This window comes from Macrobrachium nipponense, chromosome 1 (assembly GCF_015104395.2).
Source record: "Macrobrachium nipponense isolate FS-2020 chromosome 1, ASM1510439v2, whole genome shotgun sequence".
NCBI lineage: Eukaryota > Metazoa > Arthropoda > Malacostraca > Decapoda > Palaemonidae > Macrobrachium > Macrobrachium nipponense.
The window spans coordinates 140,284,120-140,307,650 of record NC_087200.1 but is presented as its reverse complement, the minus strand read 5'-3'; the positions used below and the strand labels follow the sequence as shown (position 1 = coordinate 140,307,650).

Below are 23,531 nucleotides of genomic sequence, written 5' to 3'. Positions count from 1 at the left end.
TTATTTCGTCACTTTGACATAATTTTTGCACCGATTCAAATTATCAGTTACATGGAGTACTATATATGAAAATGTGTGCAATTTCATGTAGAATACAAGAAAAAAATAGTCATGATTGTAGCTTTTATCAGTTTTGAAATATTTTTATATAAATAACAATAAGTGCCAAAATTTCAACCTTCGGTCAACTTTGACTCTACCGAAATGGTTGAAAAACGCAATTGTAAGCTAAAACTCTTATATTCTAGTAATATTCAATGATTTGCCTTCATTTTGCAACAGATTGGACGTCTCTAGCACAATATTTTGATTTATGGTGAATTTATGAAAAAACTTTTTCCTTACGTCCGCACGGTAACTCTTCCGATAAATTTTTTTGTGCGATTGTCCAAAATCGAAGTGTCTAGCACAATATTTAGATTTATGGTGAATTTTTGTTTAAAAAATTTTAAAACTTTCCCTTTCCTTCCGCGCGCCAATTCGGCGGCGCCGCAAATCTCCGAAATTGGTACATCGCATTCTCCTAATATTTGCTCCTTTTCACATTAGGTGTTTTAAAGAGTTTTATATGAAAATGTGCGCAAATTCATGAAGAATACAAACAAAAATATTTGAAGGTTGTAGCTCTTCTCATTTTTGCAATATTTGCATATAAAAAAATATATATAAAAATTTTGACATTTGGTCAACTTTAACTTGTCTGAAATGGTCGAAAACTGCAATTCTAAGCTAAAACTCTTACAGTATCGTAATATTCAATCATTTATCTTCATTTTGAAACAAATTGGAAGTCTCTAGAACAATATTTAGATTTATGGTGAATTAAAAAAAAAAACATTTTTTACGTCCACGCGTTATGAATTCATGCATCATTTTGTGATAATATTTTTTCTGTGTTGCTTTGATAGTTTTACGATGTGTTATATATCAAAATGATCGAAATGTAGTGTACAATAAAACGAAAAAATAATTAACTCATTAGCTTTAACCGTTTTTTGCACAGCTCGATTTGAATACAATTATGTATGAATTTTTTTTTTTGTCGCTACCATATATCGCATTATTTATATATGATAATGATTTTTTTTTTTCATTTCTGATGGTTGCATACTAAACTTCAGGCAATGACAAAAAAAGGAGCCACAAAGTGAACTCTTAATCATGAAAACTGAGCACGCTGTGATTTAAAAAAAAAAAAAAAAAAAAAAAAAACAAAAAAAAAAAAAAAAAAAATTTTCCGCTTCCGCGCTCACTCCAAACCTGCCTCGGCATACGGGAGAGGTTTTGGTTTTTAGGGCTTAGGCGTAAGAGGGTTAATGTGCTTCATTAAGTTAAGTGTACGTACTACGTAAAAAATTTTCTGTCATTTGTCCTCCTCCTCTGTCGCCACTTTCAGAGATAGCCTCACTCGAAAGGTAAGGTTCCACATTTTACTACATACGTACGTATGTACGTACAGTATTTCTTGTATACCATGTATGCTAATACACTTCATTTACAGGTACATATTAGTAGTACATATTAAGTTAGGTATTGAATGGTCCAAATTGTTGCATTTCATTGTTTATTGGTCAATTTAGTTTTATTATAAAATTTACTGAGGTGTTTTTGTAGGGATTGGAACGAATTAGGCAATTTACATGTAAAATGCGGTTCAAGATACAAAAAGCTCAGGTTACGAAGGCCGCCTCGGAACGGATTAATTTCGTATGTCGAGGTACCACTGTAGTTCAATTGATGCCTCGTCACCTTAACCGGCATGTGATCTGTCTTAAGCCTGGTCTAACTCTAGAGCAGGTTGGGTCAGAAGGTCCTTCCTTCCTTGTCACAAGAGGCCTTAGCTATGGAGACCACGGCAGCTCCCATCTTCCAAACAGTCTCATGACTGGACTTATGGTTCACCGCAACAGCCAAAATTGTTTTAGATAGGTTTGACGGATGTATAGTGAGTTCTTCCTCACTCACTAGACTGTTACAGTCCAGTGCTAAAGCGATTTCTTACCTAGCCCACCTTACTGCAAACTTGTAGGCCAACCACCTCCTGGTCAAGAGAGATTAAACACAGTCCAAGGTGGAGAGTTCATTGGACCAAGTCTTTGTCGGCTCTCAGGAATGGGGATCTCCTCGATTCGCAGTTTCTGTTTCCAAGGACTGAATAAAAGAATAAGATTGACTGGCGACGGGCAGATACTAAAGACAGGTTAGCACATCAGGCAGTATCTAAGTTGGAGGGACGCTTACGACGCCCTCCTCCTCCTCAGCAACAGATGAGAAGATCTTTGCCTGTTAAATCTCCTGAGTTCTGCTTCTATGAGTCTCTCTCAATCTCCCTCACAGGCCAAGTCAAACAAGCAGCAACATCCTTTTCAATCCTGCCCCTACAAGCCTGGGAGGGGCTCTAGAGGAATGGGCAGAGGGGGTCGTTAATAGAGTGGGCACCACTCCTTCTCTGTTGCCACGAGTAGGAGGATGCCTGGCGGGCCAGTGGGTCAAGTGGCAAAATTATGGAGAGGAGAAATGGGTAGTAGATGTTCTGCGGGTGGGATATCTACTGCCATTCTCTCACCCCCTCTTGGATAGACCCCTTCTTAGTCAGACATATGCTCGCAACTCTTCAAAGTTCTTGGCTCTTCTGGAGGAAGTGTTGAAAATGCTGAACAAGGGTGCAATAGAAGAAGTAAAGCATCCTTCTCTGGGGTATTACAGTTGGATTTTCCTAGTACCAAAAGCAACAGGTGACTGGAGACTGGTAATTGACCTTTCCACTTTGAATAATTTTGTCTGGAAGTCAGGAAGACAAGATGGAGATGTCTCATACAGTGTTGGCAGCAGTAAGAGAATGATTTCTTGCTGTTAATAGACTTAAAGGATGCTTACTTCCAGACCCCTATTCACCCTTTGTCCAGAAAGTTTATTCACTTCACTCTGGGAGAGCAGAACTACCAGTTCTAGGTCCTGTGCTTAAGGTTGCCCACGTCCCCTCAGGTGTTCACAAGGGTCTTTGCCCACGTCTTGACTTGGGCTCATGCTCAAGGGATTCGCTTTTTAAGGTACCTCGACAACTGGCTGGTGTTACCAAGCTCCAAGGAGAAACTGTTTAACTGTTTCACAAGAGATCATAATCTTCAGTTTTGTCGGGAGTTAGGCATAATAGTAAACCTAGAGAAGTCGAATCTGGTTCCCTACCAGAAAGCTCTTTATCTAGGTATGGTTGTAGATACAGCAGTGTCAAAGTTTTTCCGTTGGACCAGAGGTTAGAGAAGTTGCAGTTGGTGGCACACAAGTTTCTATCACAACCAGAACAGCCAGCTCACCAGTGACAGGTCCTTCTGGGGATTTTGTCTTCTCTGCAGAAGCTGGTCCCTCATGGTTGTCTTCATCTTCGGTCTCTGCAATGGAGATTCCCCTCTACAGAGTCCCTCTGTCTGCCTTCGTTGGTGGTTGGATGACCAGAACCTCTCGGTGGGAATTCCTCTGCGTTCTCCCCTCCAGACTTCCTTCTGTTTTCAGATGCCTACATCTCGGGTTGGGGTGCTTACCTGGGAGACCTCATTGTGTCAGGCACTTGGAGTGTGGAAGACAAGCTGCTACACATCAACGTTTGGAGCATAAAAGCAGCTTTTCTTGGTCTGAGAGTGTTTTGGGAGAAGGTAGAGGGTCATTTGGTGGTTTTGATCCAGGCAAGAGGAATGTGGTCACTGATAGGCTTAGTCGTTGGAACCAATTCCTGGTCACAGAGTAGTCTTTGCATCAGGTCGTGGCAGACAGGCTTTTACAGGTTTGGGAGAAGTCTATGCTAGACCTCTTCTTAACTCACTTCAACAGGAAGCTGGAAGTTTACTGTTCAGTGGTCCAGGATCTTCTTGCTCTGGCAGAGGATGCCTTCCAACAAATTGGGACAACCTCGAGGTGTACACCTTCCCTCCGTTTTACCTTTTGCCTGATTCGTCAAGTTTTCAACAGGGTAACGAGTTCTCGAAATCTCAGGATGACTTTGGTGGCTCCTCTGTGGCCTCGAGCAGATTGGTTACCGGAACTTCTGTCTCTTCTGTCAGAGGTTCCAAGAAAGATTCCCCCGTAGCGGCAACTTTTTTGCCAGCCTCATGCCAAAAGGTTTCACTAGTTGGTAGAATCCCTGCCTCTTCACGGATGGAAGCTATCAAGTATCTCCTCTGAGCGAGAGGTTTTTCTCAGGGGACAGCAGGACTTATGTCCAGTTACCTCAGGAAGTCCTCTTCAGCAGTTTACCAGAGGAAATGGGCAGTCTTCTGTGATTCGTGTCGTTGAGAGGGTTTCTCTCCTCCAAAACTTCTGTTCAGCGTATAGCAGATTTTTTTTATCTTCCTCAGGGATGAAAGGCCTTTCTCTTTCTGCCATCAGGGGCTACAGAGCAGCTTCAAGTTTGGTGTTATGTCTGAAAGGCATGGAAATCTCTTCATCCTGGGACTTCTTGTTGTTCAGTGGTTTCGAGCAGACCTGTTCTCCAAGGGAACTCAAGCCTCCAGCATAAGAGGTTTTGGTCATCCTGAGAAGTCTCACTCGAGCCTCATTCGAGCCCTTGCGTTGATCTTCAGACAGAGATCTGACGCTGAAGTCAGTTTTCCTATTGGCATTGGCTTCTTCAAAAAGAGTTGGGAAGCTTCATGGCTTGAGTTATGATGTTACTTTCACGTTTGTCCCGGAATTCATGGCCAAGACCCAGACTCCCTCGGTGCATGATGACAGATTTGCCTCTTATTCCATTCCATCTTTGAATGACTTTGTAGACAATGACCCGTTATGTCCTGGCAGAGCCCTACGATGCTATCTTCAAAGGACTCGCCATCTAAGATCTAGGTATCATAGACTTTTTGTTAGCACTGTTGGGTCCACAAAAGAAGTTTCCTAGAACACTATTTCATTCAGGATACTTAAGAGGTGATCAAGCAGGCTTACTTGCCCCTTGATGGTTCTGTCACCGAGTCTGTGCAGGCTAGAGCACTTATGTCAGAGGTATAAGTTCCTCTCTGGCATTTAAGAAAAACTTTGCTGTTCATAGATTTTTGAACTCTGGTTGCATCAATCCATGTTCACTTCATTTTACCTAAGAGATGTTGCCCACAGGTCTTTGGACAAGTTTCCCTTGGGTCCTGTGGTGGCTGCTCAACAAGTTGTGTAATTCACCCAGTGCCCTTCACAGGGCAGTTTTGTATCTTACCTATGATGATTTTGTGGAAGAGAGAATGAGTGAGTTGGCTGGTCTCTTTCTTTCGCTTTGTTCCTTTCTTCTTCCTACGGGTGGGTTGAGGAATAGAAACGTCGTATGCTGGACTTATCTTATACAGTCATACTGCTAGTTGTTTAGCTATATGTTTTTAAGATAATCAAACCTTCTATTCCATAGCAAATACTCCTCTCTCTCTAGCAAAAGTAAGTGAGGAGTAGTAACAAACCCTGTGGCTTATATGGTTTGTTATATGAACAGTCAGAATTTTCTTTGGTTCCCTGGATGCAATGAATCTGCCCATATGTCATTGTATTTCAACCCAGATGGCCGAGTTGTTAGATATTGGGTCATCTATCTTCTCATGGGCATTGAACCACCTTTAGAACTCGTTCTTCTAGAAAAGGTGGCCAAGTGGGTTAACTCCCAGCTGGTTTAGGATACTTGTACCTCCCACCAAGTATATGTTTATCCAATTGATAAGACCTAAGGTTTGTTTCGCATATGAACAAATGACAAATTTTCAATCAATTAGTATTTTTCATAGCTAACAAACCTGAGGTCTTAATTTTTTAACTCCTAGGTTGGGATGGATGGATGGATGGATGTACGAGTTTTAGGGTAAAAGCCCAGGCACTGGGGCCAAAGAAGCCATTCAGTGCCGTAATGGAAAGTAAATAAATTACATTATAAATGAGTTAATAAGTGTATGAAGAAAATGGTTATAGATAAATTACCATATGACAAATGAATGAATTAATGAAGAAAATGCTTAATAAATAAATATATATATATCTATGATGGGAGATAAAAAAATTATTAAATGTTATTAAAAATGTTTATAGACTTTAAAAAGGAGATGAGAGCAGAAATATCTGCTTCATCTCCCAAAATAACACAAAGGGATTTACCTCTAAGATATCTCTCTCTGGTTAAAATATCTGGGGCAAGCAACCAGAATGTGCTCCACTGTTAGCATCTCGCCACCGCAAGCACACTCTGGGAGGTTGCCCCCTTCTTAAATAAACTGATGGGTCAAATAAGTGTGCCCAATCCTCAGTCTGCTTAAAACTATTTCTGTTTGCCTATCGGACTGGTAAGACGAAGGCCATGGCAATATATTATTTCTAATATTTCTGTACTTTCTATTATTGGCAAGATGAGGAGAAGCCCATCTTTCTTGCCATTTGCTTAAAATATAAGACCTAAAAGGACCTTTTAGATCTGTATGAGGCACTTTACTAAAGGCTGTTTCTGATGAGACAAGCAGCTTTCGCTTCCCTATCTGCCATCTTGTTTCCGCAAATCCCAACATGTGAAAGGACCCAACAGAAAGAGACAGATTTACGCAAATAATACAAATAAAGGAGCAATTCTTGAACTTTTTGAACTGACGAATGGAAGCTATTTTATTTTTAATAGCTTCTAAAGTGCTTTTGGAATCCGAGTAAATGACAAAATTAGTGTCGCTACTTTGAAAAACTATATCCAGGGCAGAGACTTTGGCTGTTAATTTTGCTGTGAATAAAGATGCAAAGTCAGGTAGTTTAGCCGTATATGCTGTATCACCAAGGATAACTGCACAGCCAACACCACTGACTGACTTTGATCCATCCGTATAGATTTTTGTCACTTTAGTATGGACAGTTTCGTGCTCCAAGAATTTTCCCCTAATCTCTTCCTCAGGACAGTCTTTTTTGTTATATGCTTTTTTGCACATAGATGCTTCTGGAATAAGCCATGGAGGATACACAGGATGTTTTACTTCCATGATTACCCCAAACATCTTCATTTAGTCTAACTTGAAATGGTCTAGAGGCTCTTATACCAGAAAAGACCCGTGAGTCTGCTTCCCTCAGCACCTGGAAGGAGGGATTTTTGGGAGCACTTTTAATTCTAGCCATGTACCTTAATCCTAGTTCTTGCCTTCTCAGATCAAGGGGAAGTTGGTTAGTATCAACATATATGCTTTCAACAGGCAAAGTTCTAAAAGTCCCTGAGCATATTCTCAGCCCCATATTGTGTACAACATCCAGTTCCTTCAGCCTGGTTTTACAAGCTGAGGAATAAATCTGACAGCCATAGTCTAGCTTGAATAGACACAACGAGTCATATAGTCTCAGCAGGGATTTCTTATCAGCTCCAGAAACAACCTTTAAAATATTCAGAGATTGTTTAACCTTAATTCTTAAGGCATTTATGTGGCTGGCCCATGTCAATTTCTGGTCAATTGTCATTCCCAAAAATTTCACTTCACTTTCATAAGGAATGATAGATCCTCTTAAACTAAGTGTGGGAACCTCTTCCACACACTGGCACCTAGTAAATCTTACATAAACAGTTTTAGAGGAGGAGAATTTAAAACCATTCTCATCAGCCCACTTTGCAATAGCATTAACAGACCTTTGCAAATATTTACATACTGACGAGGCATCATATCCAGTGCAATATATTACAAGGTCATCAACAAAAAGAGAGCATTTAACAGGTGATGATATTTGCTGGACTATACTGTTTATTGCCACTGAAAAAGTGTTACACTTAAAACGCTTCCTTGTGGAACACCCTCCTCCTGCACAAAAGGTTGGGAGAGAGTGTTGCCCACTCTAACCTTTAAAAATCTCTCTGTTAAAAAGGAATATACAAATTTAATCATTCTTCCACATATGCCCATCTTGTGCAATTGTTTTATGATGCCAATTCTCCAAGTATGTAGTGTCATATGCTTTCTCAAGGTTGAAAAATACGCCGATAGTCTGACATCGTTTGGCAAATCCTTGCTGGATTTGATTGGTCAGCCTCAGCAAGGGATCAAGGGTGGAGCGATAATTCCTGAAACCAAATTGAAATGGAGATATTAGTCCTTTGGTTTCCAGGTGCCAAACTAATCTGGTGTTTATTATTTTTTCCATCAGCTTACACACACAGCTGGTAAGAGCTATTGGTCTATAGCTGGTGGCTTGGGAAGAGTCTTTATTAGGCTTTTTTTATGGGAACAATTATGGATATTTTCCAGTCCTTGGGTAAAATTCCAGTTTCCCATATTTTGTTTATAATCTTGAGTAGATACTTTTTGGCATCATCTGGGAGGTGTTTAAGCATTTCATATAAAATTGAATCACCCCCTGGAGCTGTTGATTCAGTTGAAGAGAGTGCCTCCTGAAATTCTCTTAAGGAAAATTTGTGAATGTATGGTTCAGATATTCCAGATTCAAATTTCAGAGTCATTTCGGCATTCTGAATTCTTTGAAATTCTAGAGAATAATTGTCAGGGCTGGAAACTTGAGAAAAGTGTTTCCCCAGTTCATTGGCAACTTCAGTGGGCTCTGTGATCAGTGTGTTACTGACTTTTAATGAGGGTAATGGTGACGCAACAAATTTTCCACTTAGTTTCCAGATTTTGCGCCACACCACTCTCAATGGAGTTCTGGAATTGATTCCATTGATATAGTAAAGCCAACTTTCTCTTTTGGCTTTCTTATAAAAGTGCCGCTGCTTGGCTAACGCACAATTATAGATTAATTTAGACTGAGGGGAGCCACTAGTTTTGTATCGTCGGTAGCACTTCCTAGTGACTTTCCTCAGAATACCACGTCTTATTCCACCAGGGAACTGTAGGTCTATGAGGTTTACCTTTTGTCTTGGGAATTGAGCCCTCAGCACTCTTCAGAGTGGATTCAATGAAGTAGTCATAGGCATCCAGGTGAGAATGAAATGACTCAAACTCCCTATCTAGATTGACTCCTTTACTGAACTTAATCCCAGTCAGCATCCTCTACCTTCCACTTAGGTAATGTTTCAGATGGAGCATTTACAACATATTTCAGATGAATTGGGTAATGATCACTTCCATTTAAACCTTCATTAACAGACCAGTTAACCCTTAAACGCCGAAGCAGTAAAAAAAAAAAATTGTCTCCCGTGTGCCGGAGGTGTTTCAGAGTGAGCGCGGAAGCGGAAAAAATACTTTTTTCAAAAAATCACAGCGCGCTTAGTTTTCAAGATTAAGAGTTCATTTTTGGCTCATTTTTTTGTCATTGGCTGAAGTTTAGTATGCAACCATCAGAAATGAAAAAAATTATCATCATCATATATAAATAATGCGATATATGATAGCAAAAAAACGAAATTTCATATATAATTGTATTCAAATCGCGCTGTGCGCAAAACGGTTAAAGGTAACAAGTTACTTTTTTTTGTTGTAATTTACACTAAATTGCAATCATTTTGGTATATAACACATTGTAAAACGATAAAAGCAACACAGAAAATATTATCACAAAATAATGCATGAATTCATAACGCGCGGACGTAAAAAAATATTTTTTTCAAAAATTCACCATAAATCTAAATATTTGTCCTAGAGACTTCATTTTGAAAGAAATTGGAAGAAAAATGATTGAATATTACTATATTGTAAGAGTATTAACTTACAATTGCAGTTTTCGACCATATCTGAAGAGTTAAAGTTGACCAAATGTCAAATTTTTATATATATATTTTTTATATGCAATTACTTCGGAAATAAGAAAAGCTACAACCTTCAAATATTTTTCGTTTTATTCTACATGAAATTGCACACATTTTCTATATAAAACTCTATGAAATGCCTAATATGAAACTGAGCAAATATTCCGAGAATGGGACGTACGCATTTCAGAGATTTGCGGCGGAGAATCCGCGCGCGGAGGGAAGGAAAGATTTTTTTTAAAATTCACCATAAATCTAAATATTGTCCTAGAGACTTCGAATTTGTTTCAAGATGAAGATAAATGACTGAATATTACTAGACTAAGAGTTTTAGCTTACAATTGCGTTTTTCGACCATTTCGGTAGAGTCAAAGTTGACCGAACGTGGTTTTTTTTCTATCTATCGTGATTTATATGCAAATATTTCAAAAATGAGAAAAGCTACTATCTTCAATTATTTTTTGTTGTATTCTACATGAAATTGCGCACATTTTCATATATAAAACGTTATGTAACGGCTAATTTAAAATGGTGCAAACATTACCACAATCGCACGTATGATTTTATCGGAAGAGTTACCGCGCGGATGTAAAGAAAATGTTATTTTTTTCATAAATTCACCATAAATCGAAATATTGTGCTAGAGACTTCCAATTTGTTGCAAAATGAAGGTAAATGATTGAATATTACTAAAATATAAGAGTTTTAGCTTACAATTGCATTTTTCGACCATTTCGGTAGAGTCAAAGTTGACTAAAGGTTGAAATTTTGGCAATTATTGTATTTATATGAAAATATCTCAAAACTGATAAAAGCTACAATCATGAGTATTTTATTGTTGTATTCTACATAAAAATGCGCACATTTTCATATATAATACTTAATGTAACTGCTAATTTACAATGGTACAAAAATTATGTCAAAGTGACGAAATAATTTCAGAGATGTGTCACAGATACTTTTTAGTGCGGCAAGAAAGAAATTCACGCTTGCGCGCCTGCGTAACGATTGTAAACAAAACAACACCTTGATCCGTGAACTCCCAGCATCCCCCAAGGCGCGTGATTCAAGAGTTTTCGGCTGGTAGGCCTAAAAGTATTTTTCCATGAATTTTTAAAAAAACTTTTTTTTATGTCGACGTAAAATACGTCCAGCTGGCACCCGAGAGACAAAAAATGTCGGCGTAAAATACGTCCAGCTGGCACCCCGAGAGACAAAAAATGTCGACGTAAAATACGTCCAGCTGGCACCCGAGAGACAAAAAATGTCTACGTAAAATACGTCCAGCTGGCACCCGAAAGACAAAAAATGTCGACGTAAAATACATCCAGTCGGCAGTAAAGGGTTAAAGTCAAGGTGGATATTTGTTGAGGAAACACTGAGGTCCAGTGCAGAGAGATGATTATCATGAATGCTGTGGAAGGTCATTGACCCATTATTATATAGGGCGACACCATTTGTGTCAATAAGGTCCTCGATTATTTTCCATTTGCTGTCTAAACACACACTTCCCCAAAGGGGGTTGTGGGTATTAAAATCTCCTAATAAGAGAAAAGGAGTGGGAAGTGGGTAATCAAGGACTGAATATCTCCAATGTTAAAAGAGAGGTCTGGTGGGAGGTATAATGAACAAACTGTTATCCTCTTGTCCAATATGACCGAGACAGCAACAGCTTGTAGAGTAGTATTTAATTGTATTGTGGAGCACGCAGAGATTTATTAACAATAATTGCAGCGCCTCCATGGGCACGATCACCAATTGGGAGGGGGACAAAAAAAAAAAAAAAAAAAAAAAAAGCATAATCAAGTCCAGGATTATAAGGAGAGTTACCTAATATAGTCTCCTGCAAGCATACAATCCCTGGATTAAATTCATGCATTAAGACTTTAAAGTCTTCTGTCCAGGCTGAGACCCTTACAGTTCCACTGAAGGACATCGAACTTGTATGTTATGGTGGTAAAATATACTACTTCCCACTCTTTGGAGGGGAAGTACTGATCCTAGGGTGGAGAGGAAAATTTTCCTTAATAAGAGATTGTTTTCTTGATCCCTTTTCATCTTTATCAGACATCAGGGTTCTTGGCTGATAAACAGATTTCTGAATTCGAGGCTGATGCTCAGGATTTTTACTGTGATTCTGTGCATCACTACTGCTATTAGTCTTGGGGCGGCAAGACTGATGAGAACTTGCATGTCTTTGAACTTGATCTGCTTTTGGAACTATCTTCCTTGGCGGAGATCTCTCTTCCAGAACACTGTACCCATTTGAAGTTTTTATGATAAAACTTTCATTATTCGGGGACACGTTTCTTATACACTTCTTGGTGGATGCAGCTTCGGTTTTATAAGGTTTCTTAGTGACTGTGATAATTGATGGATCTGAGCTAGATCTCTCTAGTTTGGACCACTCCTTTGGTTGCTTCTTGGTGATATTATTATTTGTGGGCATTTCCAAACTTTGCTTAGGGGCTGAATTTGCAACAGTTACATTTGTATTGGCTTGAGAGGATAAATTGTCCATGCTTTTGGAAGAACAATTTTTAGTATTGGGCTTCAAAACACGTGCTGACTTAAGTTTCTGATTATTATTTCCATTGCAAGGAGACACGTTTCTGATGCTTACTGTTAGATTCAATTACTTGTGGCCTCTCATTGCTAGAACTCATCAACTTTATTACAGATGCATAGGTAGAGTTTGCACTCATTAGCCCCCATTGCCACACGCTTTGCTGCACTGATGCTGAGATGTTCATTATCAGCCACTGCCAACACGTCTCGCTCAAACCTGTACCTGAGGCAAGTCCTAGTGTTTGGAGAGTGATCACCCTTGCACTGGAAACAATATCGGGCTGCTTCACAATTGCCCAAATTGTCATGCTCAGCAGAGCACACAGAACATCTCTAATTGTTTCCACACGAGTCTTGAATGTGGCCATATTCAAAGCATTTGCGACATTGTTTAGGGTTTCTTTTATATTTTTTTACTTGCATCCTCTCATGGCCAACATTGATGGTATCAGGCAAGTAATTGGAGGAGAAAGTTAAAAGCATACCTGCATCCCCTCCCAATTTTTTTACAAGAGATACACAAGGAGGGCACCTAAGGAGAATCTCCTCCTCATTAAAAACATGCAAGTCTCGGGAATAAACTACCCCTTTCAGCGTGTTAAAGAATCTGTGCGATGTGATAGCCTCAATATTTCCACTTTTAGGGCGTTTAAACTTTGATAGTAAAACAGCTTGCGTCTCATTGCCTGCTTTTATGAGTAGTTCTTTCCATATCGTTTAAGATTACCGATAGGAATAGAACCTACTTTGTTCTCAATACATTCAGCAGCTTTTATGAAATTTCCCCTTCCCTCCTTATAACTGGCAACATGCCATATAGGGGGAGGAAGCGTCCTGGTATATGTTGCTGGTCCACATTCTTCGTCCTTAGGAGCAAAATCAAATGGCTCATCGTTCAAATTCCTCACTGAAAACACCTTGGTGCTTAAAACAGTCATTTAGAATGTGGCCATTTAATTTCAGTTGTGCCTCACTAGCTTCTTGGGGAGAGGAAAATCTAATGTATGCAGAAAAAGACTGCTTGTCTTTTTTCTAGAAGCATTTTAATCCTCTCCACCTTACCAAACTGTTTTGCAACACTATGCAAGCACTCTTAGTCCAACGAAAGGCTTACATTAGTGCAATAAAGCACTACTATTCACATCAAATCCACCAGTTTTAATAGCACCCTGGTGTCGCGGTGCATGGTTCCGTGTGATAGCCAAGCTCATATCCGTGTCCATGCCTGAAGTTGTCGCCAGTGCCGTTAAGTCGTCAGATCCACGGGAGGGCAAACATTGGTCAATATCCATAATTTCAATATATTTGTAGACGGCTTGGTTATATCAAGAAGGTATCGTGGGTCAGTCAGGTATTAAAATTCTCCACCAATGGCACAAGTGAGAGTCGACTCCCAATGGTCCATCCCATACCCTACCCTTATGGGATAGCACCAATACACTTGCAGTGGCCCAGGTATAAGCCTATCCGCCTGCTGGGAGTTCTGCCCCCACTAATGAGGACCGACTCCCCACTCCAAATGTATTGGTGGGCTTCCAGACAAAAGCCAGGAGTCCCATCCCAAACACCAGCCCCCCCTGGATTCCGATGGGCTGATGTTTGGAGATGGTTTCGCCCTCAAGGTAGCAATGGGAGGGGTCCCATCACTATCTCTTGGGTCCAAACCATATCAGGTGGTGACTCAACCACCACAACTCCCACAATTAGCTTTGAATGCAAACCCCTTCCAAAACATGATCCCTTCTCAGACTCACCTAAGCAGTAAAATTTAATAAAAATGGAAAATTCCACATAATTAAACCGAAATGCTAGTAAAAAATATTACATGAAGAAGAAGGATGTAGTAAGAATGAAAAAATTGCAGAAAGGAAAAGTTCTGACTAATTTAGTTGGATCAGCAGCTGGGCCCCAAGGACAAGTGAGAGAGCAACCCCACCAGGCATCAGAGCCCAGCTGCTGGTCCCTAAGCCCCCTACCCACGCCAAGGGGTCAGCATCTATATTGTTACTCATTAGGGTCAAACAAGCAACAACATATAATGACTTCAGTCAATTACAGAAATTACTAAGTACCAGATTCGTTTAAGAGAACTCAAGACCCTTTCTCTACATAAAGAATTCATTGCGTTGTGTTACAAAGACATGAAAGGACATACTATATTCTATTGTGCTTTGCCCTCAAATTATTACTTGCTAGTTTCATATGAAGTTCTTGCCGAGTTTGGATTACAATAGGCACGGGTAAACCACGATACCACTAATATATATTCAATTTTAGCCAGTCACGGAATCCCACGCACAGATATGCATATCCCTAGCGATTTATCCCAGTCAAGGAAAATTAAATAATATATGATATGATACTCATCCAAAACTTCAGTTGATTAATCCATCCACTTCATTAAATGGTGGGAAGGAACGACATCGTTAATCGAAGTGAAATTCTATTCACTCTGATTAAGTTCTCCCGTTACCAAACCACTCTACCAATGTTGAGAAGCGACTGCCTCCGTTCCCTTTGCTCACCTCTGTGGTGAAAATAATACGTTCGCTCTCTCACCCAAACCCACGACTTCGGCCTCGTTCGCTCACGACAAAAGAAACAACAAAATGAACGAAGCCACCAAACCAACACGAACCGAACAAAACTATCAAACAACTTACATCGCCTTGTTAACCAATTATACAAACTATTCACAAGACAATATTCCTTGGTAACAATGCTTATTACAATTAAATATAAATAAAACATTCATTTGTACACAAACCTGCACATTTCCACTTAACGCCATGTAATATATAGGAACATTTTCCATATACAACATGAACATAGATATTCAATAAAAATTTATTTTCCATGTCGTTACTGTAAGTAACGACATATTCCCTGCCACAAAAAGTTATAATTTACTAGTATTTACAACAGTCCCTTTTGAATCAAATCTTTTCTAGTTTCTGCAGCCACCCGAGCAGCCTTTCTGGATGGTCGGGTACTCACTTCAGGAATTTTGGCAGGATCAGGAGTCTCAACTTCTTGCCACAACTCTAACGGGTACAATTTCACAATGGGACGCATGATCTGGCCATGGGAGGTTTTGAGGGTAGCTACTCTAACTACATTGTCAGACCCCACATGCACCTGAATCACCTGACCCAACTTCCATTTGTTTCTTGGCCCTTCATCATGTACGAGGACAACATCTCCTATTTTGGGCCAAGAATTATGTTGGACTCCAATTCGATGAGTCTCTCTTAAAGAAATCAAATATTCATATTCCCATCTTTTCCATAATTGATCACACAATTTGGATATGTAAAGGAATCTCTTTTCTACATTTTCAGTTTTACTATACAATGGATCTTCAGATACCTCCTCCCAATTAATTGTTTCCTTGGGAAAGGATCTTAATTTTCTACCCAAGATCAGGTGATTAAGTGTTAAAATCTTCTGATCAAGGTCCCCCGATGTGTAACTTAGTGGCCTGTCATTTATGATAGATTCCAATTCCCCCAAAATGCAGGATAATTCATCATAACTGAGAAGAGCTCAACCGACTACCTTCTTCATACAGGTCTTCAATAGTCCGATCGATCTTCCCCAGATTGCACCAAACCAAGGTGCTCTTGCTGGTATAAATTTCCACTTACACTTGATGTTCTCCAGATGGTTTTGAAAAAGGGGGCTATCTGCCATCGTTTTCAGATATTCAGATGCTGCTACGAAAGTAGTGGCGTTGTCACTCAACATTAGTGAAGGAAAGCCTTTACGGCTGCTAAACTTCCGGAAGGCCATGAGAAATGAGTCAGCGGACTGATTTCTCACTACTTCCAGATGTATACCCCTAGTGATCAGGCATGTGAATAGTATGACATACACCTTCTCCGGATTTTGCTTCCCTTCTTTTATCTATAAAGCCCCGGTATAATCCACCCCCATAACGCTAAAAGGTTGTTTCCGTTGTACCTGGAATTCCGGCAATGGGGTATTATATTAGTTCTATATGGTTTTCCTTGAACTTTCTTACAGATCACACAATGATGTAACACGCTCTTGACTAGTTGTCGCAGCTGTGGAATCCAGAACTCCTGTCTTACACTAGCTACAGTAGCGTTCACCCCCATGTGTGCTTGCATCACATGATGTCGTCTTATTATTAACTTACTCAGAACACAACCCTTTGGCAGTAAAGTAGGAAATTTGACTTCTTCAGGCAGTGTCGCGTGTTCCAACCTGCCTCTACATCTCATTACATTATTATCCAAAAACAAATTCAACTGGCGAAATAATGTCAATTTTGGGTTTGTTTCCTCCCTCTTCAGGGCTTTATATTCTTCTGGAAAGTACTCTCTCTTCACGAGAACAATTGTTTTGACCTTTCCTTCTTGCAACTCTTCCAGAGTCAAACCACCAGTTTTTCTGTCATTGGTTGATAGTTTGCAATTCTTTATAAATCGCATTATCCAAGCTATGGTCTTAAAGACCTTGTCAGCTCTGCTGAATCTTTCCCAATCCAGCAGGCGTGTTGCATCTATGTCCCCCTACAACATTGACCACAATGTCTTGTTCACCCTGCATGTGTGTACACCCCACCATGACCTATCAATTGGCAGTGTGTGATTTTTTAACCAAGGGGGTCCCTCCCACCAAAAGGAGTTTTTTGCTAACACCTTAGTCCTCTTTCCCCGTGTCAACCAATCACTAGGATTTTCAGATGAGGGTACGTAAGACAGGACTGACCCCGGAATCAAAGAGTTAATCTCAATTACTCTGTTTCTCACAAACACAGGCAGAACATTACTGGACACAATCCAGCTAAGGGCGACTTTACTGTCTGACCAGACATATAATTGTTTAAACTCCTTCTCATCAAAGGAGTCAATAATAAATTTGGTCATTCTTGCTCCTAGCAACAATGCCATTAGTTCCAATTTCGGAATTGTCAATTCCTTGATGGACGCCACTCTACCCTTTCCCATAATTATATTAGAGCTTTCACCATTTGCTCTATAGGCCACACAACCATATGAAGTTTCGCTAGCATCGCAGAATATGTGCAAGGTATCACCAGTTCCCAGGCTAGCACTGCTAGGAAAAGATATTTCAAAACACTTCTCCAAGTCCTTGCATAATTCACTCCATTCCTCTTGTAGCGGGTTGGCGAGTTGTTCGTCCCAATCCAGATGTTGCTTCCGCAATTTCTGCAAAAATATCCTTGCTTTCATAGTAACAGGGAGAAGCAATCCCAATGGATCGTATATTTGGGCAACGGTACTGAGAATCTCTCTGTTTGACTCGATCTATTAATATGAGTTGGATTGATAGTTAAGACATCTTTATGTCCCAATTCAATCCCAATACTTTATGAATTTGTTTTTGTTTGGCTTCAATTTGATAAGCAGCAGCAATAGTTTGTATAGACTCGCTATTGCTAACCCACTCCTTCAAATATAAGTGAGCCGGAGCAAAAATTTTGTTGGCATTAAAGTATAAATCCATTAACTCGGATTCACTATTAGCCGTAAATTGCAAATTATCTACATACAAACCTCTCTTCAATCTTTCCACTACATCCACTGTGTTGGACCGGGGTAACCAAGACCACAGTGGACAAGTGTTACAGACTCTGTGATCTCAGAGACAATGTTATGGTGTCGAAATATCCTGGGAAGGGTTGACACAGTGTTACGGCCTCTGAGAGAGGTCCGCTTCAGGTTCGATATGAAATAATAAAAAAAAAAATATATATCAACACAAACAGTTGAAACTGGGGATACGAATATAGAAAGAAACACTAACACAACAAAGGTTTATTTACAAGCTTACTAACAAAGGTAAATGCAGAATGGTATCTACTATTTACATAAACAGATAGAATCTTACACTGCATGAACTGGGGGAAACAGTGAGGTAATTCGAATACTTGCTAATCAGTTTGGCACTTCGAAGAGGTGGCTTCATAAACGTAGAGCGGCAATTGCAGACATCCTCTTGACTCCGTATTGCAGAAACTAGTCTATTCGTAAGGCAGGAACTCTACCCTTTTCTTCTCCGAAGTCTGCTCAACGTACAGACAAATCGGCCGTCCACACCGGAAAACGACTAGACCAATATCCAACCAAAACTCGAACAACTCTTCTTTTGATTGATACTTCGTCGGTTCCTTTTTCTCGTATCTCACGGAAGATCTCTGCTGCTGCTGATCTCTCACTGATAATCTGATCTGTGGCTCTTACTAACTGGTGATCCCTCTCTTATGATCACTCTCTATATCTCCTCCTTCCGCTGCTAATTCCTCCGTCGTATTTATACAGCATCCTGGGGGGCGGAGCCTACGGCGAGCGTCACAGACTCCCGAGGTTTCTAGACATTCTTAGATGAATCTAGACGAGGTATTGCATCAGAAAATTGCAGCGTTTCTCACGTAACATTGGTGCGTTTTTGTGCTCCACAACACGCCCGACGATTCTAGAACAGCCGCGAGGAAAAGATGCCTCCAACACGGGCGCGAAAACCTCCTTACTGCCGAACTTCTCGAAAATGCGTTCTCCTTTCCTTTATCTTCCTTTGCTATGAAGCAATTACCATCACACCAGTGATGCTTGATGGTTGCATTTAGAAGAAAAGGTGAACATGTAGCTCCAAATAATACTACTCTAAATCTGTATACTATTAATTTACTATTGGGATCTGTTGGATTTTCCAACCATAAAATACGCATATAATTGCGATCTTCTTCACGCAACTGTACCATTAAAAATGCCTTCTCAATATCACCAATACAAGCAAAGGTGTTAGTTCTAAATTGCAGCAGGACTCTGAGTAGATCAGCCGTTACGTGTGGTCCAGTCCATAGACAATCATTCAGACTTAATCCATTTTTTACCTTGTTTTGATGAGCAATCAAACTCTATTCTTATTGGAGTAGTGGCACTGTCTTTAAGCACTCCATGATGTGCCAAGTAATGACAATCCACATCAGATTTATTATAGATCACCTTCTCAATGAATCCTCTATCTTCTTTCTCTTGCAAGATTTTCTGATAATGATCCAAGTAATCCACATCCTTCTGAAACTTTATGCTCTGCTGTCGAAGTCTGCTCATGGCTAAACCAAAATTTGTCATCAATCTGAATCTATTGGTTCTCCACGGCAACGCGCCACAACATATTGTTTATCAATTTCAGAATAGGTTATAGTGCTCTCAAAGTCCTTTAAGACCCTCTGGTCTTGTTCTCGCAACTCACTGCAATCTATTCCCAATCTGTCCAAACTCCACAATGCATCCAGATCAGTCTTGGGATTTTCATTATGAGTAGCTTCAATTTCTTCAGTTTGTACAGCTAGCTTCAAAATTGTCACACGAGTCTCCCTAGTGGGGGGAGCACTACATGTGCCTGTCACCACATAACCGAATATGGTCGGCAGCAATATTAAGTTTCTAAACCCTTTTGAACCCTGGATGCAAAATATTGTAAACATTATCAACCCCTATTAACAATTCAATAGTTGATTGATTCTCAATAGGCAATCAAAATCTTTATCAGCCAAGCTGATCTTAGTTTTACATAACTACTTCAAACTTCTCTTAACGTCTAATTTCTTCGCATATTCTGGCAGCTCATCCACCACTATGCAGTCCATTATTATCAACTTATCTTTATGCGGTATGGTGACGCTTATCATCTCTTATTCATGAACAGGTTTACTAGTTAGATAACCTCTCAAGGTTATCTTTTCAACTCCTTTGGACCTATATTGCAGTCTCTCTAGAGCTGATCTTTTAATGAACGTTCTCTCGGCACAAGTATCCAACAGCCCTCTAAGTCGTACCATGCAACCTTTCTTCCCTTTCAGGTAATATGGATTGCTTACCCGACTTATTTGGTTTGTCCTGTTCATTTACTGATAGCGTTCCCACTTGTACACCACTTTGTTTATTCTTGCTTTGCTTTCTTGTTTGGTCTTTATCACACAAGATGTGATGATGTCTCATTTTACAACCATTATTGCAACTTGGTTTGTCTCAGTCCACACTAAAATGCTTCTTAGAAGCGCACACAAAACATAACTGTAAAGCTCTGATGCGATTCAACCTTTCATCTCTGGTTGCGTAAGTTTTGCACTGTGTCCATCAATGTTCTTTATCACAAAGAGCACATCCTGTGGATTGCTGATAACTGGACTTATTCACATTTCCCTTGGTTTTTTGTCTAACAGCTTGGGATTGATTTACTGTGAATGTAGATATTGACGACAGAGTTTCAGTTTTATTCACATCAGTTGAAACAAAATTTATTCACATCAGTTGAAACAAAAGTTCTTAGATTGCGAATTTCCTCTTCTAGGTATTTCTTAAAGGTGTCTAATACCAACCAATCGTCTCCACACCTACGCTTCACAGTCTCACTGACGCTTTGAGGCAATTTGGTATAGAGCAAAATAGTATAAAGCTCATTTAATTCCAGCTTTTCACTTTCAACCGATCTTATTGAGCATTCAAAATTAGCTCTGAAAGTTTGCAATGATTCAGAATTGACAGCAGGAGACTCCATTTCTAGCAATCTTCTCACCAGAACATGCTTAATCTCATCTCTCTTTCCATAAGTAGATAGGAGAAGAGCAACAGCTTGTGGATAATTGGTGGCCTCAATTTAAATCCCTAGATTAATTTCGAAGGTTCTCCTGTGAGCAAACTTCGTAAATATGAAAACTTCTGAATTGGTTCCAAGTCTTTCCGCTGGTGTACTGACACATGGTATAGTTCCCAGAAGGAATTCCATTCTAATATATCACCTGAGTAATGTGGAAGATCCAGGTAGTGGCGGTGGTTGCGTTAGCAGATTTAGTAACTTCAAATTGTTAGTAATAGAGCTATTGAGTTTGCCGATATGTGTACGGACGTCTCTTGCATATTCAGCTTGATTTATCATTTCAGCAGACATTTCTTCTTTAACTGAATCCAAAATTTGTTCATCCAAAACAAGAACTTTGTTCAAATTATCTAAAATAGAATCCCTAAGGGAAGTTATAGCATCAATATCAGATGAATCGATCACTTCGGTCATCTTCCCAATAAAACGTGTGATAACGGATTTATAACCGCCACGTCTAAGCGTCAACGACTCCATTGTGACAAGACCAAACTCAGAAAATACAAATACAATATAGTATATTCAAATTTTCAATAATTAATAAATATGCATCCAACTATAATAACTGGGTTCAAAGGTTAAATTAGCAAATTTTCACAAAGGTGACTCATCACCCAATAATTTTCTCCCAAATTAAACAATCAATGAAAAGGAGAAATTTTATTATAAGTGTGTAGTGGAATGTGCAGGCCCTGTCCCATACTTAACCCAGCCCTAAATCTGAAGGGGAAGGACGGGGTAACCATGATCCTACTCACCTTCTACCACCCTTTACTTTTCACATATTTGTCTGACTCAACGCAAATACGTTGAGTCAACACCCTGTAACTTTTATGATGAAAATGAATCCCATCTCTTGCTAAATCACATTCTGATAATAAAGTAGGGATCACCCTAACTCTTGTATCTCGCTTTAATTTTTTGTTTAAATAGTTTTTTTCTTTTTTGATAGTTTTCGGCAGAGGTTCTAGATGGTGTTTTACATATTTCTATTAACATAACAAAAACCTCTGAATTATTGACTGTACGTAGACTTCCTACCAATCCTAGAATATTTTTGTGAATACTATTCACCAGGTTAGGGTTATCTCCTGGTACATCTAAGTCATTGCTACCTATGAACAAGATAGTGATACTAGGCCCATAGGTAGTAAGTTCGGTTATCAGGCCAGGTGTCATAAGGATGGTTGTAACAGCCCCTGGTCTACCAAATGTCTTATATTCTAAGGGTTCCAATAATGCCGATCTACCACTATGAAAACAATTCTCCATATGGGTGACATGAGAATGTCCCACAATAGCTACTTTACGATTCATTATTAAATTGTTAAACGAGAAATAATATTCTAACAAGAGAAAATTTACATTAATTCAAAGTAAGGGAAAATAACAAAACCAAATTTAAGGCTTAAGGCAAGCAGGACAAGGCCTTACTAATTTAATTAAATTTCATATTCAAAACTGTTTTGATCAAGCCTGAATACCCTCTTACCTACAAATGGCGCAAAAAAAAAAGTAAATTAAATGTTTCTTGCGGCACCTAACAAAGAGAAAAGGAGACAGGTTAACCACGTCTGGTTATGTAGGCAGGATACCGCATACTAATTTAAAGAAACTCGTAAAAACAAAAGGAGGAGACAAGGTTAGGGAGGGCAGGCATTATCCAGCAAAACATCAACACAACATAGTTAATAGCAAGAAAACCCTGCGTAAATGTCCTATAGAATCACCAACGGTACTAATCGTACATGTGACTAAACCAAAGAATTATTATATGATTGGTGTTCAAACTAAGAAATTATAGAAAAATCTCACAAATTTCACATAAACCTGGTTAACACGGCAACATATTTCTGTGGACTTATACTAAAGATTCACCAAACTGGCTTACGACATCATATATACCGCGGACAAGTACTACAAACTTTTACCAACTTGGCTCACAACACCAAATATACTGCCGACATATCCTGGTCACGGCACCAAATATTGTTACTTATTAGGGTCAAACAAGCAACAACATATAATGACTTCAGTCAATTACAGAAATTACTAATTACCAGATTTGTTTAAGAGAACTCAAGACCCTTTCTCTACATAAAGAATTCATTGCGTTGTGTTACAAAGACATGAAAGGACATACTATATTCTATTGTGTTTTGCCCCAAAATTATTACTTACTAGTTTCATATGAAGTTCTTGCCGAGTTCGGATTACAATAGGCACGGGTAAACCACGATACCACTAATATACATTCAATTTTACCCTATATTCAATTTTACCCAGTCACGGAATCCCACGCACAGATATGCATATCCCTAGCGATTTATCCCAGTCAAGGAAAATTAAATAATATATATATGATATGATACTCATCCAAACTTCATTAAATGCTGGGAAGGAATGACATCGTTAATTCAAGTGAAATTCTATTCACTCTGATTAAGTTCTCCTGTTACCAAACCACTCTAACAATGTTGAGAAGCGACTGCCTCCGTTCCCTTTGCTCACCTCTGTGGTGAAAATAATACGTTCGCTCTCTCACACAAACCCACGACTTCGGCCTCGTTCGCTCACGACAAAAGAAACAACAAAACGAACGAAGCCACCTAACCAAAACTAACCGAACGAAACTATC

General features: G+C 39.4%; 1 protein-coding gene across 3 annotated transcripts in view; it reads right to left on the bottom strand.

Annotated features, from left to right (window-relative positions):
- LOC135219686 (uncharacterized) overlaps positions 1-23,531 on the bottom strand; it is a 205,169-nt gene that overhangs the window by 67,518 nt on the left and 114,120 nt on the right. The window lies entirely within an intron of this gene.